The 23,833-nt window shown below is 38.7% G+C and overlaps 1 pseudogene; it reads right to left on the minus strand.

Moving 5' to 3' along the window:
- Positions 1-21,557: 21,557 nt before the first annotated feature.
- LOC116544559 lies at positions 21,558-22,783 on the minus strand (annotated as a pseudogene).
- Positions 22,784-23,833: the final 1,050 nt, after the last annotated feature.

The following is a 23,833-nucleotide window of genomic DNA, read 5'->3' on the forward strand; positions in this document are numbered from 1 at the left end:
TCATATGTTGTCTTTTATTTTCATTGGTTCTATGTATTTTAATTTTAATTTTGAGACTTCTCTTTGACCCATTTAATACTTAGTAGTGTGTTGTTTAATTTCTACATATGTAGAGATATACCTGTTTCAAAAAATTGATTTGATGATTGATTCCCTTATGGTTGCCTATTCATGCTGCTGACTGTTTCCTTTCTTTTTTTTTTTTTTTTTTTGGCTGTGATTTTGGTGTCACACCCATGAAATCATTGCCAAAATCAACAGCATAAAGCTTTTTCCTTATGTTTTCTTCTAGAAGTCTTAAAGTTTGGAGTCTTATGTTTACGTCTTTAATCCATTTTGAGTTTATTTTTGTACATATTGTGAGATAAGAGCCCAATTTCGTTCTTTTGTATGTGGATAGCTGGTTTTCCCAGCACTGTTTTTTGAAGAGACCATCATTTCCCCATCGTGTATTCCTGGCACCCTTGTTGAAGATCACTTGACCATATACGTCTGGTATTATTTTCGGGTTCTCCATCCTGTCCCTTTGTCCAAATTTGTCTGTTTTTTTAATGTCTGGTTTTGGGTTTCATTTTGATTTCCAAACAGGGTCTCACTCTGATGACAAGGCTAAAGTGCAGTGGCATAATCACAGCTTATTACAGTCTTGACTTCCCAGGCTCAAGCAATCCCCTCACCTCAGCCTCCAGAGTACCTGGGACCAAAGGTGCATGCCACCACACCTGGCTAATTTTTTTTACTTTTTATAGAGATGGGAGTCTCTCTATGTTGCCCAGGCTGGTCTCGAATTCATGGGCTCAAGTGATTCCCCCCTCTTTGGCCTCCCAAAGTGCTGAGATTACAGGAATGAGCCTCCACACCTGACCTATATGTCTATTTTTATGCCAGTACCATACTGTTTTGATTACTGTTGCTTTATAATACATTATGAAATCAGTTTTGCTCTTCCTTCTCAAGATTGATTTGGATATTTATGGTCTTCTGTGGTTCCAGATGAAGTTTAGAATTATTTTTTCTATTTCTGTAAACAAATATGCCATTAGGATTTTGATAGGCTTTACACTGAATCTGTAGATCGCTCTGTGTATTAGGGATATTTTAACACTATTAAGTCTTCAGATCCATGAACACTTCCATTTGTTTGTTTCTCGTTTAATTTTCTTCGTCAATATTTCGTAATTTTCTGTATACAAGTCTTTCACCTCCTTTGGTAAGTTTATATCTATGTATTTTATTGTTTCTGGTGTTCTTGTAAATAGGTTTGTTTTCCTAATTTCCTTTTTAGATAATTTGATATTAGTGTATGAAAATGCAGTTGATTTTTATATGTTAATTTGTATCCTGCAATTTTGTTAAATATATTTATTTCTAACTGTTTTTTAATGAATCTTTAGGGTTTTCTAAATATAAGAGTATATCATCTGCAAAAGGAATAAATTTACTTTTTACTTTCTGATTTGGTTCCCTTAAATCATGATTATTATTATTTTTTGCCTGATTGCTCTGAATAGGACTACTGGTGCTATGTTGAATAGAAGTGGTGAAAGGGGCATCCTTATCTTGTCCTGATCTTACAGGAAAAGCCTTCATTTATTCACTATTAAGTATGATGTTAGCTCTGGACTTTACATATACGACCTTTATTTGTTGAGATAATTTCCTTCTGGAATGCCCATAAGTCATATATTGGATTGCTTGATGGTGCTCTATGTGTCTCTTAAGCTTTCTTCACTATTTCATTACTCTTCTTCTGTCTCTGCTTGAGCTCCTGCTAAGCAGGAAAAAAGAAGGTGCTTCCTTTTGCCTTTCAAGTGTCATAAAGCGAGTTATGGAGAATCCAGAGCAATGGGGCAGAAATTGTTTCCCCTGATTTTTTTCCAGCCCCCCCATCGCTACTGAACTTTCCACTTTATCTCTGCCAGTGCAGACAGGATTGGGCTGCTTTCTGCCATTGTGTGGAGGAGCAGGAGCCATGAATCTGGGTGGAAGGGCAGCAGACCCCAGCCCAGTTCACGTACTGCCACTGGGTAAACAGGAGACACCAGGCCTGGATTGCCTTAAGGCATTGGGATAGGGCCAGGACACACTGGATGTAGGTAACTGTCTGTCAATGGGTAGAAGATCAGGATACGCTGGCCTTAGGCTGCCTTCTGCAGTTGAGTGGAGTGCTGGAAGACACTGGGCCAGCTGGCATTAGCATTTCAGGTAGAAGGGCTCATCTCTGGCCTCCTGGTATGGGGCAGAGAGTATGTTGACCTACCTGGGTCCCGCTGTTACTGCTGTGGGTAGGTCTGATCCTGTCATTGCTGCTGGCTGAGGTAGGTGTTGGGGATGAATTGGTCTTCTCTCCCCCAGCTTTGCTGGTACAGCTACTGCCAGTAGATCAGCCAGCTGCTGCCAATGGGTATGAATCTCCCTGCTAAGCTCCTGCTAAGCTTTCCCTTTCCTGAACCTTTGTTCAGAGAAAGCAGGCTTTTCTTTTGCATTTCTTTATTTGTTTGTTAAATATTTGTGATCTAACCTATTGACAGTTTCTGGGTTGCACACCTCCCAGACACCCAGTCTGGGATATACGAGTGCTATAAAGAAAACCTGGGGAACTCACGGTGGCTCCTATCCAGTCTACCTTCTTCTTCCTATATTTGAGAATCTGTTAAAGTGTTTTCCAGATATTTAGTTGTATTTAGAGGGAAGGTACAAGGAAAAGGAAACCTATGCCACTGTCCCAGAGCCAGACTAAAACAACTAAGTTTTGACATACTACAATCTAAATATCTTTATTTTTTCCCCTCTAGGTTACATTTCTGGTTCCAGCTAAGAAAGTTTTGAAAAGCTGCTTTTTAGACAAAATAAGCCATTACCCTCAAAGGAAAGTCGCTCCTGAAATGCAAGCAGAAATCAGTGGTAAGTCATACAGCAAATATCTAAAGCATTTTACATATTTGGTTTTAGATAGTTGTCCAGGGTCTGCTCTACTCACCTGCAAGAAAGAAGGTGTTTCCTTTTGCCTTCCATTTTAGCCAATTGTCTAGGGTCTGCTCTACGCATTCCAGAAAAGTTGGAAGCCAAGGTCCTACTAGATCTCTAAGTATTATTCTGGAGCTAGTAGATTTTTATTCAAGCACTTATAGTTCCAGGACATAGTAAGGCAAGAAACACAGAACATAATAAAAATGTGTTGTTTATCTCAGTTGCAATGAGAATTTCTAACACCCAGATAATTGTTTCTAAGTATCGTTTCATGATGAAAGGAGCCAGGGGTCCTTGGACAAACCATTGATTCCAGGGATAAAGTATGGAAAGCGTTAAGGTTAATGTGGAACATCTTTATGGGATAGAAAGTAAGGCAGCACTCAAAAAATTACACAGACTTGTCAAAAGGATTAGAACCAGCTTGAATGGGGCTCACGTTGCCTAAGAAATTTGAGCTTTAGAATAAATAATTATAACAATGAGTTATAAAAAATTGAGTAAAATAAGAATCCATTAATCTGCACTATAAGTAAATAAAGGAAAAGCTCTTGCTTGCAGTAGAATCCCATCTAATAAGTGTAGAAGAAATGATGCAGTTAGAAAAACACTGTTTTACAACTATCATATAATAAGTGTCTAAGACCAGAATCATTATTGGACACTAAAATTAGTGGATGAAATCTTTGTGATTAATGGGATATTTACACATTCTCAATTCATCTTCCACAAAATAGTTAATAATTACAAAGGAAAAATAATCAATTTGCATTGGAGTAAGCTGGTAGACACCACTTTAACCATGTGATCAGGTTGCCAGAATCAATATTGGGACAATCCATATCATAATGTGGCCTTTATGATGTAACGAGAAATACATGTATGGTGTTCATGCTATATAGCCTAACTTAAATAGAATCATGACAAAACAATCAGATAAACCCCAAATGAAGGACACTCTACAATATAATTAGCCAAAACTAGCAGAGTGTCGTGGCTCATACCTGTCATCTCAGCATTTTGGGAGGCCAAGGCGGGAGGATTGCTTGAGCCCAGGAGTTTGAGACCAGGCTGGGCAGCATAGTGCGACCCTGTTTCTTAAAAAAAAAAAAAAAAAAAAAAAAGGAAAAAAATACAAAACTTAGCCAGGCGTGGTGGCTGCTTGGGAGGCTGAGGTGGGAGGATTGCTTGAGCTCAAGTGGTTGAGGCTTCAGTGAGGTATGTTCATACCACTGCACTCCAGCCTGAGTGACAGAGTAAGACTCTGTCTCAAAAAAAAAAAAAAAAAAAAGTTATCCCAAACTATTGAAAAACAACCAGACGTAAAAGAATAAAAATATCTGAGAAACTGTTTTGGAGTGAAATAGATAATAGTGACATGACAATTACATACAAGGCATGATACTGAAATGGACCTTTCACTGGAAGAAAAATGCTATAAAAGGCACTATTAGGAAAATTGGTGAAGTTCATATAAACTCTGTAACTTAGATTTTTCATCAATGCAAATTTTCTCATTTTGATAATTATATTTATCCTTAGGAACCATAATGAAGTATTTAGGAGTAAGACATAAAGTCTGCAGCTTATTCTCAAATGGTCCAGAAAAAAGTTACATGAATGCCTATTTGTGTGTATATATGTGTGTATGGAGAGAGATGGAGGGAGAAAAGGAGAGATAAGATAATAAATCAGAGGAATTTGAGTGAAGGGGTAAAGGGTGAATGTGAATTTCTTGTATTATCCTTATAACATTTTTATGTTTGAAGTCACCTCAACATGGAAAATTCAATTTTTTTTTCTAATCATACATCAGAGACTGCCTGGATGGAGCATATGTGTACACAGACATGTGTGCGCTTGCACACCCATGTGCGTTCACGTACACACACACACACACACACACACACAGGAGTTTCAGGTAATTAAATGCTGGAACTATGAGTTCCAATTTGGTGATGCTATGCCAAGTAAACCATGATGTCTGAAACTTTTGAGCACAGATTTCAAACCAATTAGCTCCAAACCTATATACACATAAATTTAAATAATAACATCACCATCTTTGAGTATGTATAATATCCTTGGCACTGTTTTAAGTGCCTAAAATGAATTATCTTAGTTTTTGCAAGACCATTACGAGGTATCCTCTGACATGAGATAGTTGATATGATTTTCCTAATTCCACAATAGAAGAAGTAGAAACACTTGCTGAGGCATTTCAAGTAATGTGTTGAAGGTCATAGTGCCAGCAAGTGATGTGGTGGGATTTGAACCCAGGTGGCCTGACACTGTGCTTGTGCTCTTTACCTTACACTAAGCACATGGTGCCCTCATAGTTTTGAAGTGAAGTGAGGCAGGTAAATCCATATACTTTGCAATCTGCTATGGGGGCCAGGTAAGAAACCAGTTCCTTGAATGCCCCATGCGCTCTCTGGCCCACAGGACCTCATCATGCATGCTGTTCCTCTGTCTGGACAACTCTTCATACGCCTTCCACTCAGCTAACTGCTGCTCACCCTTGACATCCAAACTGACTGGTCAGTCACTTGGGGAAACTGTATCCCATAAATAAGATTACAATTTCCTGCCACATCCATCAGAGTCCACTGAATTCTGCCTGTTGCACAACATATCCATCACAGTTGAAGATTATTTACATGTCAGTCTCCCCCAGCAGACTGTGAATTCTCTGAAATCAGGGTCCATGTCTGCCTTACTCAGCCCTGAAACCCCAAATCCCCACTGTACAGAAGTGTGAGGCCCACAGATCTGAGAGGTAAAACCAGGCAGTTATTATGGGAATACTGGGGTATACAGGAGTAATTCATCAACATCCTTTTTCTATTCATTCAAGTCAGGCTAAAATGGATGAAAAGGATTTTCATTGCCCTGGAATGAAAAATGATAGAGGATAAGATTAATTAGCTTGAATGAATCAAGATCATATTCAGTAGTAAGGAAAAGTAAGGGAAAACAAAATTTAAGGGCAAGGTGTTTATGGGAAATGTTTCCTCATTCTTAAAAACAAAAACAAAAACAAAAAAAACTGCACTAAAGAGAATACCAGCCACTCATTCTGTTGGACTCTGCTGTGCCGGGATATGGTATCTGAAACTGTTACTATAGATGAAAGTATCAACCAGATGCCAAGGACTTTCTTCCTGTGCCATATGGAGATAAGAAACCGCTGCCTGCTGACTTCTGGTCCTTCTACGTGATTCTCATCCGTGCCTTTTGGTGTCTGCAAAAGATTCAAAACTGCAAAGAGCTATGTTTGTTCCTACGAAGTTCCACTGGAGGGCGCAATATCATTACTGCAACCCACAATAGAACGTGTCCTGTTAGGGCTAACATGAATAATTTACAGCTCATTTTTATAAGCTTTCTTAGGCCACCCAAGAGAGAAAACATTTTTGTGCCTTAGATGAAAGGACAACACATGAAATTATAAAAATGGCAACAATCCTTTTGTTCACCATCTCCCACGAGTCCTGGTTGCTTCTTCTGCAAATCAGTGATGGCTTATACAAAGAACGGTATTAAAGATTCTGCGGGGGCCGGGCGCGGTGGCTCAAGCCTGTAATCCCAGCACTGTGGGAGGCCGAGGCGGAGGGATCACGAGGTCAAGAGATCGAGACCATCCTGGTCAACATGGTGAAACCCCGTCTCTACTAACAATACAAAAAATTAGCTGGGCATGGTGGCGCGTGCCTGTAATCCCAGCGACTCAGGAGGCTGGGGCAGGAGAATTGCCTGAACCCGGGAGGCGGAGGCGGAGGTTGCGGTGAGCCGAGATCGCGCCATTGCACTCCAGCCTGGGTAACAAGAGCGAAACTCCTTCTCAAAAAAAAAAAAAAAAAAAAAAAAAAAAAAAAAAAAAAAAAAAAAAAAGATTCTGCGGTCGTGCGCAGTGGCTCACGCCTGTAATCCCAGCACTTTGCGAGGCCGCGGCGGGTGGATCACCTGGAGGTAAGGAGTTCAAGACCAGACTGGCCAACATGGCGAAAAATACAAAAAATTACCCGGACGTTGTCGCTACTAAAAACACAAAAAATTACCCGGGTGTGGTGGCGGACACCTGTAATCCCAGCTATTCAGAAGGCTGAGGCAGAGAATCGCTTGAACCCCAGAGGCAGAGGTTGCACTGAGCTGAGATCAGGGCACCGCACTCCAGCCTGGGCGACAAGAGCGAAACTCTGTCTCAAAAAAAAAAAAAAAAAAAAAAAAAAAGATCTTGCTAACCTGTGGCAGGCCTGTTTGAGTCATTCTGTATTCTTTCCTAGAAAAAGCATGAGGATTAAGGTTGGGTCATAGGGCCTCATTCCTCCAGGAGTAATGGAACACCAGCTGCAGCAGCTCCAGTGTGTAGCAAGGGCTCAGAACTTGTCCATGACAAGGTCTCAAATTAGTCTTTCAAGAAAAGCCAGGCTTGACTTGTGGCTCTGCCTGTCCATGAATGATTATCATCTGCCAAATACCATCTAGTAGTTGATCAGGGGACAAATTCCAGGAAAACACAGCTGCAAGTCTCTCTGGTATTTCATGGTTCTTCACCCAGAGGTGAAAGACAGCCCCAGAGGTGAAAGCTCTGAGGCAGGCTTCCCCCATTTCCAGGTAACTGTTATTTCTGGGGAACTCTTAGTATACCCCACCTAGTGTGCAGGGACACAAAGGAAAGCTGCAACCTTGAGCAAAGCATCCCTGAGCACGGGGCTCTGATGTAGCTTAGCTGTCACTTTCTAATATGTCTGATGTAATTACGTGTATACATTATTCTTCTTTACTATAACCGGTATAATACAGTATGCTTTCTTTTGCTTCACTCTGAGCTTGGGCAAGTCACTCACCCTCTTTGAGTCAGTTTCCTCATTGCATAGTGCATGGAAATGTCACCTATCTCACAGTCTACTGGAATTTGCCACAGTACCTACATATTTGTAATAGTCATATTTTTTTTTCTCTCAACAATATCTTTCAGGTACCAACTATGTGCAGGACATTATTCTATGCACTTGAGATACAGCCGCAAACAAGAAAGACAAGATTCCTGTGCCCATATAGCATATATTTTAAGAAGAAGAAAGAGAGACATCACATAGTTTAAATATATGTATATTTCAGACATCGATAAATGTTAGGCAGAAAGTGAAGTCACATAGCGGGATGGAATGTGAGAAGGCATGAAAGGAGCTGCTTGAGATAGAATGTCCTTTAAAGACCTGTCCAAAGAAGTGACACTGAATGATAAGGATCCAGTATGTGCAAATTTGAGAGATCCATGTTTCAGCAAGTATAACGGCCCTGAAGTGATTTGATTGGTGTGTTTTAGGGACTAAAAGAATTTCAGGCTGACTGGAGAATGTTGGATGAGAGGAAGACTAGTAGGAGAGGAAGCTGGAAAGGTAATGAGTGGCCCGTTCACATAGTATTATAAAGACATTTGAATTCTATTTTATTTTCAGTGCATTGAGGAACCGTTAGAGGAGTTTCAAACAACAGAGGGATGTGATTTGATTTTCATTCTAAGAATCTCATGGGTGGATGAAGATGAAGGGTCAAAACTATTTTCTGAAAATACTAAAACGTGATTGGCCATTTTCATTATGTTGTCATTTGCACTAATGTTGCAAAAGCAATGGTGGGTAAAACTGCTAGGGTCAGCACAAATCAAGGTAGTGGCAGTGGCTGAGCCCCACACTACTGCACTAGTTGTCGAATTCCTCATTGCCACATAAAAAGAAACTTATACACACATACACACACACCCCTTCTATGCATATATATGTAATCAAATCTCAACCCTTGAGTACACATCTTTTTTTTAAATTTTATGCAGGGTCTTCTTTATATTGCATTTTAGGTTTTGGGGTACATGTGAAGAACATGCAAGATTGTTGCATAGGTACACACATGGCAGTGTGATTTGCTGCCTTCCTCCCCATCACCTGTATCTGGCATTTCTCCCCATGCTCTCTCTCCCCAACTCCCCATCCCCCTCTGTCCCTCCTCTATTTCCCCCCAACAGACCCCAGTGCGTGATGCTCCCCTCCCTGTGTCCATGTGTTCTCATTGTTCAACACCCGCCTATGAGTGAGAACATGTGGTGTTTGATTTTCTGTTCTTGTGTCAGTTTGCTGAGAAGGATGGTTTCCAGGTTCATCCATGTCCCTACAAAGGACACGAACTCATCGTTTTTGATGGCTGCATAATATTCCATGGTGCATATGTGCCACATTTTCCCTGTCCAGTCTATCATCGATGGGCATTTGGGTTGGTTCCAGGTCTTTGCTATTGTAAACAGTGCTGCAATGAACATTCGTGTGCATGTGTCCTTATAGTAGAACGATTTATAATCCTTTGGATATATACCCAGTAATGGGATTGCTGGGTCAAATGCTATTTCTATTTCTAGGTCCTTGAGGAATCGCCACACTGTCTTCCACAATGGTTGAACTAATTTACACTCCCACCAATAGGGTAAAAGTGTTTCTATTTCTCCACATCCTCTGTAGCATCTTTTGTCTCCAGATTTTTTAATGATTGCCATTCTAACTGGCGTGAGATGGTATCTCAATGTAGTTTTGATTTGCATTTCTCTGATGACCAGTTATGATGAGCATTTTTTCATATGTTTGTTGGCCTCTTCTTTTGTAAAGTGTCTGTTCATGTCCTTTGCCCACTTTTCAATGGGTTTGTTTGCTTTTTACTTGTAAATCTGTTTTAGTTCTTTGTGGATTCTGGATATCAGACCTTTTCAGATGGATAGATTGGAAAAATTTTTTCCCATTCTGTTGGTTGCCGATTTGCTCTAATGACAGTTTCTTTTGCTGTGCAGAAGCTGTGGAGTTTGATCAGGCCCCATTTGTCTATTTTGGCTTTTGTTGCCGATGCTTTTGGTGTTTTGGTCATGAAGTCCTTGTCTACACCTATGTCCTGAATGGTTTTGCCTAGGTTTTCTTCTAGGGTTTTTATGGTGTTAGGTTTTATGTTTAAGTCTTTAATCCATCTGGAGTTAATTTTACTGTAAGGTGTCAGGAAGGGGTCCAGTTTCTGCTTTCTGCACATGGCTAGCCAGTTTTCCCAACACTATTTATTAAACAGGGAATCCTTTCCCCATTGCTTGTTTTTGTCTGGTTTGTCAAAGATTGGAGGGTTGCAGATGTGTTGTGTTGCCTCCGAGGCCTCTGTTCTGTTCCATTGGTCTATATCTCTGTTTTGGTATCAGTACCATGCTGTTTTGATTACTATAGCCTTGTAGTATAGTTTGAAGTCCAGTAGTGTGATGCCTCCTGCTTTGTTCCTTTTGCTTAGAATTGACTTGGCTATGCGGGCTCTCTTTTGGTTCCATATGAAGTTTAAGGTGATTTTTTCCAGTTCTGTGAAGAAGGTCATTGGTAGCTTGATGGTGATAGCATTGAATCTGTAAATTACTTTGGGTAGTATGGCCATTTTCACAATATTGATTCTTCCTAACCATGAACATGGAATGTTTTTCCATTTGTTTGTGTCGTCTCTTATTTCATTGAGCAGTGGTTTGTAGTTCTCCTTGAAGAGGTCCTTTACATCCTTTGTTAGTTGTATTCCCAGGTATTTTATTCTCTTTATAGCAATTGTGAATGGCAGTTTGTTCTTGATGTGGCTCTCTTTAAGTCTGTTATTGGTATATAGGAATGCTTGTGATTTTTGCACATTGATTTTGTATCCTGAGACTTTGCTGAAGTTGCTTATCAGTTTCAGGAGATTTTGGGCTGAGACAATGGGGTCTTCTAGATACACAATCATGTCATCTGCAAATAGAGACAATTTGACTTCCTCCTTTCCTATTTGAATACCCTTTATTTCTTTTTCTTGCCTGATTGCTCTGACTAGAACTTCCAGTACTATATTAAATAGGAGTGGTGAGAGAGGGCATCCTTGTCTAGTGCCAGATTTCAAAGGGAATGCTTCCAGTTTTTGCCCATTCAGTATGATATTGGCTGTTGGTTTGTCATAAATAGCTTTTATTATTTTGAGATACGTTCAGTCAATACCTAGTTTATTGAGGGTTTTTAGCATAAAGGGCTGTTGAATTTTGTCAAAGGCCTTCTCTGCATCAGTTGAGATCATCATGTGGCTTTTGTCTTTGGTTCTGTTTATGTGGTGAATTACGTTTATAGACTTGCGTATGTTGAACCAGCCTTGCATCCCGGGATGAAGCCTGCTTGATCATGGTGGATAAGCTTTTTGATGTGCTGTTGCGATCGGCTTGTCAGTATTCTATTGAAGATTTTTGCATCTATGTTCATCATGGATATTGGCCTGAAGTTTTCTTTTCTTGTTGAGTCTCTGCCAGGTTTTGGTATCAGGATGATGTTGGTCTCATAAAATGATTTGGGAAGGATTCCCTCTTTTTGTATTGTTTGGAATATTTTCATAAGGAATGGTACCAGCTCCTCTTTGTATGTCTGGTAGAATTCGGCTGTGAATCCATCTGGCCCTGGGCTTTTTTTGGGTGGTAGGCTCTTAATTGCTGCCTCAACTTCAGACCTTGTTATTGGTCTATTCAGGGTTTCAGTTTCTTCCTGCTTTAGGCTTGGGAAGATGCAAGGAGTATACATCTTTTTAATGTTCCTTAGGCTGAACAAAAAAGTGAGAACCTACTGGTAAAGGCCTTCTGTTCATTACCAAACCCAGATGATTGTCTCAAGGAAAAGAACTTATGTGATTATTTGAGTTGCTAGCTTAACCAGGGGTCCCTAACTCCGAGGCAGCGGACTGGTACTGGTCTGTGGCCTGTTAGGAACTGGACCACACAGCAGGAGTTGAGTGTAGGGCAAGCAAGCATTATGGCTGAGCTCCACCTTCTGTTAGGTCAGTGGCTGTGTTAGATTCTTACAGGAGCGAGAACCTTATTGTGAACTGAGCATGTGAGGGACCTAGGTTGCGTGCTCCTTATGAGAATCTAATGCCTGATAATCTGAAGTGGAAGAGTTTCATCTTGATACCATCCTTCCCCCACAACCCCATCCATGGAAAAATTGTCTTCCACAAAACCAGTCCCTGGTGCCAAAAAGGTTGGGGACCCCTGAGCCAAACTAGCTCGGTTTTTTCTTCTTGGAATTGCATTTTTACTTGAAAGGACCAGTGGCAGACAAACTGGTTATTGAGATGTGGGTGTGGGTATCTGAAAGATGTTGTCTTGAAAATAAACAAAGGGAGCTTTGTTTCAACAAAAACACAACTTACTGCATTTACTGCCAATGATAAAACTGGAACTTGAGCAAAAGTTAGAATTTTTGGAAAACATGAATCTGCTGTCATAAGCTTGATACCTGCACAATACTAGAGACTATTCTGATGATATCAGGGCTATTGTTAATGAATGTGATTTTAAATTAGTTTGTATAATTCTTTTTAGATTTTTATTGTGGTAAAATATATATAACATACAGTTTACCATTTTAACCATGTTAAGTGTAGAATTCAGTGGTGTTACGTACACTCCTGTTGTTGTGCACCATCACCTCTATCCATACCCAGAATATTTTATCAAACCAAACTGAAACTCTGTTCCCATTAAACAGTATCTCCCCATTACCCCAGCTCCTGGTAGCCACTACGCTATATTCTATCTCTATGAATTTGATTGAGGTGACTCACATAAGGTAAATCATACAATTTTTTGTGACTACTTCATTTCATTATGTTTTAAAGGTTCATCCATGTTGTAGTATGCATCCAAATTTCTTCATTCCTTCCTAAGGCAGAATAATATTCTATTGTATGTATAAACTACATTTGATTTGATTTTTATTCTAAGAATTCATGGGTGAATACAAATAAAGGTCCTATTTTTTTCCTTACTACTCAATTTTTAAGTTTTGTTTTATGGTTTTTGGTTTGTTTGTTTTTTTGAGACAGGGTCCTGTTGGCTCTGTCACCTCAGGCTGGAGTGCAGTGGAGTAATCGCAGCTCACTGCAACCTCTGCCCCCTGGGGGTCAAGTGATCCTCCCACCTCAGCCTCCCGAATAGCTGGGACTACAGGTGCGCACCACCATGCCCGGCTAATTTTTGTATTTTTTTCTTGTAGAGAGAGGGATTCATCATGTTTCCCATGGTGGTCTAGAACTCCCGGACTCAAGTGATCTGCTGGCCTTAGCCTCCCATAGTGCTGAGATTACAGGCGTGAGCCACTGGGTCTGGCTGTTTATGGGTTTTTAAAATTCAATTTTTCTTTTGGATACAGGGAGTAGATGCACACATTTGTTACATGGGTATATTGCACCCAGTTAGTCAGCATATTACCCAATAGACAGTTTTTCAACTCACAGTCTTCCTCTAGCCTTCCCCATCTAGTAGTTGGTGGTGTCTACTTTTCTCACATTTATGTCCATGTATGCTCGATGTTTAGCTTCTGCTTGTGAGAACATGCAGTATTTGGTTTTCTCTTCCTGCATTAATGTGCTTAGGATTATGGCCTCCAGCTCCATTCATGTTGCTGCAAAGGACAGGAGACATGACTTCATTCTTTTTATGAGTGAGTAGTATTTCATGGTGTATATGCACCATATTTTCTTTCTTTAATCCAGCATTGTTGAGCCCCAGGGTTGATTCTACATCTTTGTTATTGTGAATGGCACAGTGATGAACACATGAGCACATGTGTCTTTTTTGTATAATAATCTGTTTTCCTTTGGATACCATATTAGTCTGTTCTTACATTGCTATAAAGAAATACTCGAGACTGGATAATTTATAAAGAAAGGAGTTTTATTTGGCTCATGTTTCAGCAGGCTGTACAAGAAGCGTAACACTGGCATCTGCTTCTGGGGAGGCCTCCAGATCTTACAAGAACTCACTCACTATCTTGAGGACAGTACCAAGAGGGATGGTGCCAAACCATTCGGGAGAGATCCACCCCAATGATCCAATTACCTCCCATCAGGTTCCAGCTCAAACATTGCGGATTGCATTTCAATATGAAATTTTGCTAGGGACACATTCAAACTGTATCAGGTATATTCCCAGTAATGGGATTGCTGAGTCGAATGGTAGCTCTGTTTTAAGTTCTTTGAGAAAAGAACTTATTTTTTAATCCATCTGCTGAAGCAGGAGGGGCAGGGAACAACCACCGAACTGAAGAAGGAAGTGGCTTTTTATTTGGCCAGGACCTGCGGGGGACTAGAGCCTCATTCATCGAGTTCCCCGAGCTGCAGCTTCTCTCCCCCTTTATAGGCTTACAACGCTAAAGGAGAAACTGAGGCGGAACTATGTCATTGTCCCTTTGCTGGACATCCAACCTTGCAATCTTTTGGCTTCATTGATTTGCTAATTCATATGCAGCACGAGCGGGGACCAGCAGGGGAGGGCGCTTACGGAGACAAGACAAAAGCAGCAATCTTCGTTGGCAGAGGGGTTTCCAGGAGGGAGCCTGGTCAGTGGAGATGTGGGGGCGCGAACCTGTGCCAGGATTCAGCCGGCAGGGATAACATTCATTTGCAACTCTTTCAAGGTTAACAGATAGCAGAGACGCTGGGAACTAAAAAGGGAGTCATTTTCCCAGCTCTTTGGTATTTTACTTATTTTTTTTTTCTTCTTCACCCTCCTTCCCATCTGGAAGGGAGGGGAGGGAGGAGGTGAAATTGAAGGAGGCGAGGGGGTCCCCCTCTCACTGCTAATCTAAGTCCTTTCCTTGACAAGCTTGATCCACTTAACATTTTAGGTAATTACTGATAAGGAAAGATTTAGTAATTCAATTTTTACCTGTTTTTGTATGTCTTACAGCTTTCTGGTCTCTCATTTCTGCCGTTACTGCCTTTTTGTGTGTTTAATTGATTTTTTTCCTGTGGTGATACATTTTGATTTCCTTATGACTTTCATTTGTGCATATTTTGCAGATATTTTCTTTGCGGTTATTAGGGGAATTACATAAAACATCCTAAAACTATAGCAATCTATTTTAAATTTATGACAATTATTTGAAGTAGAAGTGTGTTAAATCCCATGAATTTGTCCCCTGGAGATGCAACCTTGCGACTTTTCGTATTTATTTGTGCTGGCTTCAACTGTTAACAGAAATGTTTCTCAGTAGTCTATCAATTCTCATTTTCTACCAAATATAAGAAAGACTTTAGCTTACTATTTTTAAAGTGGTCAGCTAGATTTTGAAAATACTGCCTTACAGGACAGCTCAGTGAAATGGCAAGAGTGTAGCTACTGTGGCTTAAAATTCTCTGGGTGTGTTATTAAAATCCTAACCAGGATAGGATTCATTTGAACTGAGTGCTCATCGTGTGCCAATTTTAGAAGCATAGAAAATATATTAATGGTGATGGTGGCCATGTCAGTATTGATTCAATTATTTCTGAAGCGATAGATGCTATTTTTTATTTATTTATTTTTTTGAGATAGAGTCTCCCTCTGTCACCCAGGCTGGAGTGCAATGATGCAGTCTCTGCTCACTGCAACCTCCACCTCCCAGGCTCAAGCCATTCTCCTGCCTCAGCCTCCCAAGTATCTGGGGTTAAAGGTATGTGCCACCACACCTAGCTAATTTTTCTTTCTTTTTTTTTTTTTTTGTATTTTTAGTAGAGACAGGGTTTTATTGTGTTGGCCAGGCTGGTCTCGAGCCCCTGACCTCAGGTGATTCACCTGCTTCAGCCTCCCAAAGTGTTGGGATTAGAGGTGTGAGCCACTGCACCCAGCTGTGTTAAAATTTTATGTAAACAGATTGTTTATTAAACTGTCTGACACATATATGTTGTACAAATATAGTTAGTGAATGGATAATTTTATGCAGGATTTGCTTTTTGAGTCAACATTTATGAAACATATAATATGTGCCTGAAACTATCCTGGGCACACAGGATTCACAAATTGCATTAGACAGGTTTATTACTTTTCATAGGCTTATAGTCCAAAGGCAAGGTCAGCCATCTAAACACATATAACGTATTATCTGCTATTAAGGCCTGAGTAGAAATCATTCCTTCATGTTCGCTCTGGTACCCAGGATATCATACGTGTTGTTCCTATTTCTTCTGTGACAATTCTTACCCCTTCTCTACACAGATAACTTCTTCTGATTCTCAGGATACAGCTTACAAATCACTACCTCCATGAGGCTTTAGAATCTTCCCCAGTACCAAACCAGAAGAAATTTTCATCCTGTCAACTGTCAGGAGATCCCAAATTCCCCTATCATAATCATTTATATCACAGTTTGTTGCAATTTCTTGTGTTACTTTATGTTGCTTCCAATAGACAGTGAGCTCCAGAACATTCTACCTTACTCATTATCTTATCTTATTACTTATCTCAGACCTTAGTACACAACCTAATATAACAGGTGTGAGGAAAGATACTACCATAGCTAGATTTTTCAGGCCATAGAATGGGAAATAAAATAGATCCAAAATAATCTGCCAACATCATCTGATCATGGATGAGAAGGCACAGTTAAAGATTTTGCACTTTTACTGAATGGAACATATTTTAAATACCTTTACTGAGATATAATTGACATACCATAAACTTTACATGTTTAAGTTGTCAATTTGAGAAGTTTTGAAGTTTGAATGCATCTGTGAAAACATCACCAAAATAAAGGTAATAAAGACATCGATCATCACCAAGAGTTTCCTCATGGTTCTCTCCAGTGTATACCCCTCACCTCCATTTCTAGCTGGCTCTGATCCCAGCCTTAGATAATCGCTTACAGGCTCTGCGTCTGTATAAACTGGTTGGCATTTTCTAGAATTTTATATAAATGGAATCAAGTAGTGTGCCCTCGTTTATCTGGCGTCTTTTCCTCACCATAATTATTTTAACGATGTTGTTTCATGTAACAAAAGTGTATTCATTTTATTTTTGAGTAGCATTTAATTGTACAGATGTACTACATTTTCCTCCCTCGTCTATTGCTGTTTCTAGTTTGCGGCTACTAAAAAGAAACTGGTATGAGTATTTAAATATACATGGTCATTCACATAATGAATATGTGCTTTCATTACTCTTGCATAAATATCCAGAGTTGTAAAGACTGGATCATACGATAGGTATTTGTATAACGTTAAAAAAAACTGCCAAACTGTTCATCAAAGTGGTTGTAGCATTTTACATTTCACCAACAATGTATGAGAGTTCCTGTTTCTTTACATCCTCCAGAACACTTGGTGTGGTCAGGATTTTTAGTTTGAGATATTCGAATAAATGTAGAATTGTATATCTTTGTGTTGTAATTTCCATTTTCCTAATGACTAATGATGTTGAGCATTTTATGGGCTCATTTGCCATTCATATATCTTATGTAAAGCATCTGTTCATTTTTTCCCCCATTTAAAAATTGGCTTGCTTGTTCTCTTGTTATTGAGTTTTGAGAGTTCCTTATGTATACTAGATACAAACCATTTGTTAGGTATGTGATTTTCTAATATTTCCTCTATTTCTGTGGGTTACCCCTTCTTTCATTTATTGATGTCTTTTGAAGGACAGAAGTTTTTAGTTTTAATGAATTCCAATTTATCACTTTTATCAAGTTTTTTGAGTTTCATATAAGAAATTGTTGCCTACTGTATGGTCACAAAGATTTTTCTACATTTTCTTCTAAAAGTTGTATAGTTTTGCATTTTCATTTACATCTGTGACCCAATTAATTTTTGGATAGGTTGTGCTGCATGGGTACAGATAGCCAGTTCTTCCAGCACTGCTTATTGAAGAGATTATCCTTTTTCACTGAATTACCTTTGCACCTTTGTTGAAATACAGTTGAACATATATGTGTAGTCTATTGCTGATGTCTATTCTATTCATTTTTGCCTATATTTTTGCCCATATTGGTACCATTGCTATACTCTCTTTATTAGTGTAGCATGCTACTGTAAATTGTCCAAATTTGTTCTTTTTAAAAGTCATTTTGGCTATTTTGCATCCTTTATAATTTTATATGAAAGTTAGAATTAGCTTCAAAATAGTCTGTTGGAGTATTTATTTAATCTGTGCTTATGGATCAATTCAGGGATTAACAAACTTGAGTCTTCCACGTGAATATTACATATCGATCCATTTATTTAGATCATCCTCAAAATCTCTCAGTCCAATTTTCAGTGTATAGATTTGGCCACCTTTTGTGAGATTTATCCCTAAGTATTTCATGTTTTTAATGTTATTATCATGTTGGTATTTTTATTTAAATATCAAATTGATTGTTACTAGCATATAGAAAGGCAAGTGACTTTTGTAGATATAGTAATCTTCATAGACTAAAGAGACAGTTTCATTTACTCCTTTCCAAGTTTTTTTTTTCTGACCCTTTTATTAACATTTTTTCTTGTATCATTGCACTGGTTAGATTGTCCAGTGGACAACATATTTGTCCACTTTTTTCTTATTTTAGGAGGAAAGTACTCAATCTTCATTACTACATTTCAAGTTACCTGTAAGTTTTTCATAGATGCCATTTCTTTATCAAGTTGAGGAAGATTGCTTCTGTTTCTAGTTTGCTAAGACTTTTACTGGGAATAAAAATGCTAGATTTGTCAAATGATGTTTCTGCATCTATTGAAGCTACTTAAAAAAATCTGTTAATATTGTGAATTCCATTGATTTGTGTTTCTAAGGTTAAACCACCTTTGCATTCTTTGGTCATCATGCATTATCCTTTTCCCCAGGTGACGCTGACCTCATACAATGAGTTGGGAAATATTCTATTTCTTTAATTTTCTGGAAAAAAATTGTGTAGGTGGCATTATTTCTTCCTTACATGATTAGTAGAATCCACAAGTAAATCTATTTGGGCTTTTAATTTTCTTTTTGGAAAGTTTTAAAGTATACACGTAATGTACTGAAGAGTGTTTTAATCACCTCCTATTTACCCCATTAGTGAGGGAGGGATTCCTGCCTAGGTTTATGGAAACAGCTGGCATTGACATATGACACCGGACAGATGAGACTGATAGCAATTTATTAGTAACGTATACTCACAATCTGAGAGAGGGGGATATCATGCACCATACAGTGACACATGAAGTGTTGCACTCAGAAATAAAGTGGAAAACCAGTGCCTGTGAAAGGCAGAGTTTGTCGTATTGTTAAAGTGCCCCAGGTTCACATGGGAGGATGTGATTGGGTTGTTTCAGTAACTCTAAAGCCTGACAGAGAAATAAGACCTGCTACTCAGAGATAAGCAGGAGCTGCATCTGGTCTGCTCCATAAGGAGGATTGTTTAGCTAGGGAACCTTATCCATGGGAGCAGAGACGGAAGGGAACTTGTGGATTCACCATTCAAGATCCTCCCAATTTCACCAGACGTCAAGGTAACACATAATATCAGACCTTAATTTTAGGCCTCACACCCCAAATGGATACAGAGCTAGTCAGATTATCTATTTCTTCTTGACTAGCTGTTGTCTCTCAATGAATTTCTCTATTTTATTCAGGTTATTAAATGTGTTATAGTTTTTTTAAAAATAATGTTTCTCTATTTTTTAATATCTGTAAAATCTATGGTGATGTCACACTTCTCATTCCTGATCTTGATAATTTTTGTCTTCTCTCTTACTTTTCTGATCAATCTGGCTAAAGATTAATCAATATTCTGATCTCAAAAACCTAGCTTTTGGTTACATTGATTTTCTCTACTGCTTTTCTGTTATTTCACTGATTTCTTATCTGATTTTTGCTATTTTTTTATACTCCTAATGCTGTTTTATTTGATTTTTTTTTTTTTAATGGAGTCTTACCCTGTCACCCAGGCTGAAATGCAGTGGTGCGCTCTTGGCTCATTGCAACCTCCGTCTCCTGGGTTCAAGTGATTCTCCTGCCTCAGCCTCCCGAGTAGTTGATATTACAGGTGTGTGCCACCACACCCAGCTAATTTTTTTTTTTTTTAGTATCAACAGAGTTTCACCATGTTGGTCAGGCTAATCTTGAACTTCTGACCTCAAGTGATCTGCCCACTTCAGTCTCCCAAAGTGCTGGGATTACTGGTGTGAGCTACCGCACTGAGCCTTTATTTGATCTTTTTATGGCTTCTTAAGCTGGAACTTGATGTTATTAGTTTGAGACTTTGTTTAAATAACATCAAGTGCTGTAAAATCTCATCTAAGTACTGCTTTAGCTGCATCCCACAAATGTAAAAATATTTCGGATAAATTGTTATTCACTTCAAGATAATGTATGACTAGCCTTTTAATTTTTTCTTGCGACTCATGGGTTATTTAGAAGTATGTTGTTTAGTTTTCAGGTGTTTGTAGACTTTCACAGTATCTTTTTGTTATTGATTTCTGATTCAACTCCATTTCAGTCAGAGAATATACTTTCTGCTATTTCAATACTTTTTAGTTTATTGAGACTTGTTTATGACTGAACACACGGCCTATTATTTTAACATTCCCTGTATGCTTGAGAATAATGAGTATTCTGCTGTTGTTTGGTACAGTATTGTAAAAATGTCAATAGGTTAGGTTGGTCGATGCTGTTGATCAAGGCTTCTACATCCTTCTGAATTTCTTTGTACTTGTTCCATCAGTTTTTTTGAGAGAAAGTGTTGAAATCTCTGACCATTATTATTGTGGACTTGTCTATTTTAATGGTATAATAGATTTGTCAGTTCTTTATGTACTTTGAGTTCTGTTATTAAGTACATATTTAGAATTATTATATCCTCTTGAAAAACTGAGCTTTTTTCTTTTTTTACTTTTTAAATGGTTTTATTTTATGTGCAAATAATGAACAGATGTTGTACCCATAAATTCTACTTTCCAAAAACAGGAGCTTTTAAAAAGAAAACCATGTAACTTTTAAAAGGCACTGGGATTTCTCTGCTTCTAGATCATTGCTAGGCTAGAAAAATAAAGTTTGTTCTACCAGGAATCACTGGAACTGGAGATTCTAGAGTGTAGTGTCACTCCAGGCAAAGATTACTCCGTTCTCATCCCCAACATCCATCTACTTATCAGAAGGGTTAAACCAGGTCAAAACAGTCCAGCATAATTAGGTTTCATCGAACAATGTCATTATGCTGTTCTAAGATGTAAATAAACCGAAACAGGAAATATTAAAATGAAAATAATATTTGACTGCTGAGACCAGCTCGGTCGTGGAGACCATAACCCAGGCAGTGCTGAAGGAATTAAGAAACAGACACAGAGATAGAGAGCAAAAAGGTATGGTATGGGACAGACAGGTGGGGCCTCAGCATTCCCAGCTAAGAGCCTCAAACAGAATCTGATCCACACATTTATTGACCACAAGCAAATGAGAATCATCTTTTTAACCAAAATCATTCTTCCGTAGGGAACAAAGCATTCTTTACTGGCAAGAAACAGGCTCTGGGGCGCTTATCTACTGCAGCTGGAACATGTCTTAAGGCACTTGCCACTCAAGCTATTGTTTATGGTTCAGAAGCCCCCCAAGCGGTCTTCCGCCCAAGGGCGGATTAGGTCTTTCTTTCCGGCTTCAGTAAACCAACAACCTCTAGCAATGTGCGTCACTGCCATCACGAGGATGTCACAGTGCTATCGATATTCTGTTTATGGCCAGTTTCTTTAAGGCCTGTTTATGCCAGGCTTAAGGGCCTGCTTTCAAATGCTCCCAACATTTGACACTGTCATACAAATTATTAGTTCCTTGTTGTATCCTTCTTCTGTAACATTAATAAAGAGACTATTTTACTGCAAAGAATATTTTATTTTATACATGGCTAACCATGAATTTTTGCCATTAGTTATTATGCGAATGCTGCCTAGTGCAATTATCCAAATGGCATGACCGTTTTACGTCCACAAATCACCTCTATAGTTGTAAGCAGAATTTTCATAACTTACATAAGTACATCTATCAGTGAAGATTTAACACTGAGATGCAATCTAACATCTGTAATACCTGATGTTTTGTAAATGGCAATGTAGGAAAGCTACATTTTAATCACTTTTCATTTAAGTGACCTATGTAAAAAATAAACTAATAATTTAGGAGTTCCAAGTCTCCAAAGGGCATTTTCAAATGTACGTAAAATAAATGGTTATGGAGATTTTTAAGAAGCATCTTCGATGTCCACTTCCTCTTGTAACTGCTGTGCCATTTTCTTTTTTTTTTTTTTTTTTTTTTTGAGGCGGAGTTTCGCTCTTGTTACCCAGGCTGGAGTGCAATGGCACGATCTCGGCTCACCGCAACCTCCGCCTCCTGGGTTCAGGCAATTCTCCTGCCTCAGCCTCCTGAGCAGCTGGGATTACAGGCATGAGCCACCATGCCCAGCTGATTTTTTGTATTTTTAGTAGAGACGGGGTTTCACTATGTTGACCAGGATGGTCTGGATCTCTTGACCTCGTGATCCACCCGCCTCGGCCTCCCAAAGTGCTGGGATTACAGGCTTGAGCCACCGCGCCCGGCCTGCTGTGCCATTTTCTCTTCCAACTGCTTCCCTTTGCTGTGGGCTCAGATAAGATGGATGTTTTGCTTGACTTCTTTGATATCTTGAACTTTCTGTAGCTCTTTATTTTTCCTCAATCTGTTCATTATAAATTTAGCTTGGCATTTCTGTTTGATCTCTTCAACTCTCTTCATTGACATCAGTAGTTTTATTCCATAGCTCTCACTAGTATTTGATAGGTTCATTTCTACATTTTTCAAATTCAAATGAATTATCTGCTGTAAGCTCTTTACCAACTGCTTTCCGAAATGCTTTGGTCTACCTAACTTTGCGAGGATTGCACTTCTTTTTAAAGTTTTTATGAATTTAGATTTACAAAATCTGAAGAACTTCCAGTTGTTGCAGATGAAAATCATGTCGTGGCCAGGATAGATGGGCTGAAAAATTGAGCTCTTTATCATGATGAAATGACTTTCCTTATCCCAGATAATATTCTTTGCTCCAACATCTTTGAAATTAATACAGTCGCTCCAGCATTATTTTGGTGACTGATTGCATGATATACATTTTCCATTCTATATTACTTTTAACCTTTTATATCATTTGTAAATTAAGTGGATTTCTGTAGGCATCATATTATCAAGGTTTCCTTTTTTTCAATCTTACAACAATCCCAGTCTTTAAATCGGGATATCTATATCATTTAAAATGCAATACTATTGATACGTTTGGTTTAAATTATCCATCTTGCTATTGGTTTTCTGTTGTTTGCATCTATTCTTTGTACTCTTTCCTTTCTTATTTTCTAAATTTTTGTGTGTGCAAAATGGTTGGAGATATTTATGGTATACATGAGATATTTTGATATGAGCATGCAATGCATAATCATCGCATCATGGAAAATGGGGTGTCTGTCCCCTCGAGCATTTACCCTTTGTGTTACAAACAATCCATTTATTCTCTTTCAACTATTTTTAAAAGTACAATTAAATTATGATTGACTATAGTCACCCTCTTGTGCTATCAAATACTAGGTATTATTCATTCTTCCTAACTACTTTTTTGTACTCATTAACAATCGCCACCTCCCCATGCCCCCTTACTACCATTCCCAGCCTCTGGTAGCCATCCTTCTACTTTCTGTCTCCACGAGGTCAATTGTTTTGGTTTTCAAATCCCACAAATAAGGGAGGACATATGGTGTTTGTCTTTCTGTGCCTGATTTATTTCACTTAATAAAATGACCTCTAGTTCCAACCGTTTTCAGAATCTCATTCTCTTTTACGGCTTAATAGTACTTCATTGTATAAATGTACCACATTTTCTTTATCCATTCATCTGCTAATGGACACTTAAGTTTGCTTCCAAATCTGGACTATTGTGAACAGTGCTTTAACAAACGTAGGTGTGCAGATATCACTTTGATATACTGATTTCTTATCTTTTGGGTATATGCCCAGCAGTGGAATTGTTGGTTCATATGGTAGCTCTATTTTTAGTTTTTTGAGGAA

The sequence above is a fragment of the Sapajus apella genome, unplaced genomic scaffold (genome assembly GCF_009761245.1).
Source record: "Sapajus apella isolate SASKATOON/1434 unplaced genomic scaffold, GSC_monkey_1.0 scaffold221, whole genome shotgun sequence".
In the NCBI taxonomy this organism is placed as follows: domain Eukaryota; kingdom Metazoa; phylum Chordata; class Mammalia; order Primates; family Cebidae; genus Sapajus; species Sapajus apella.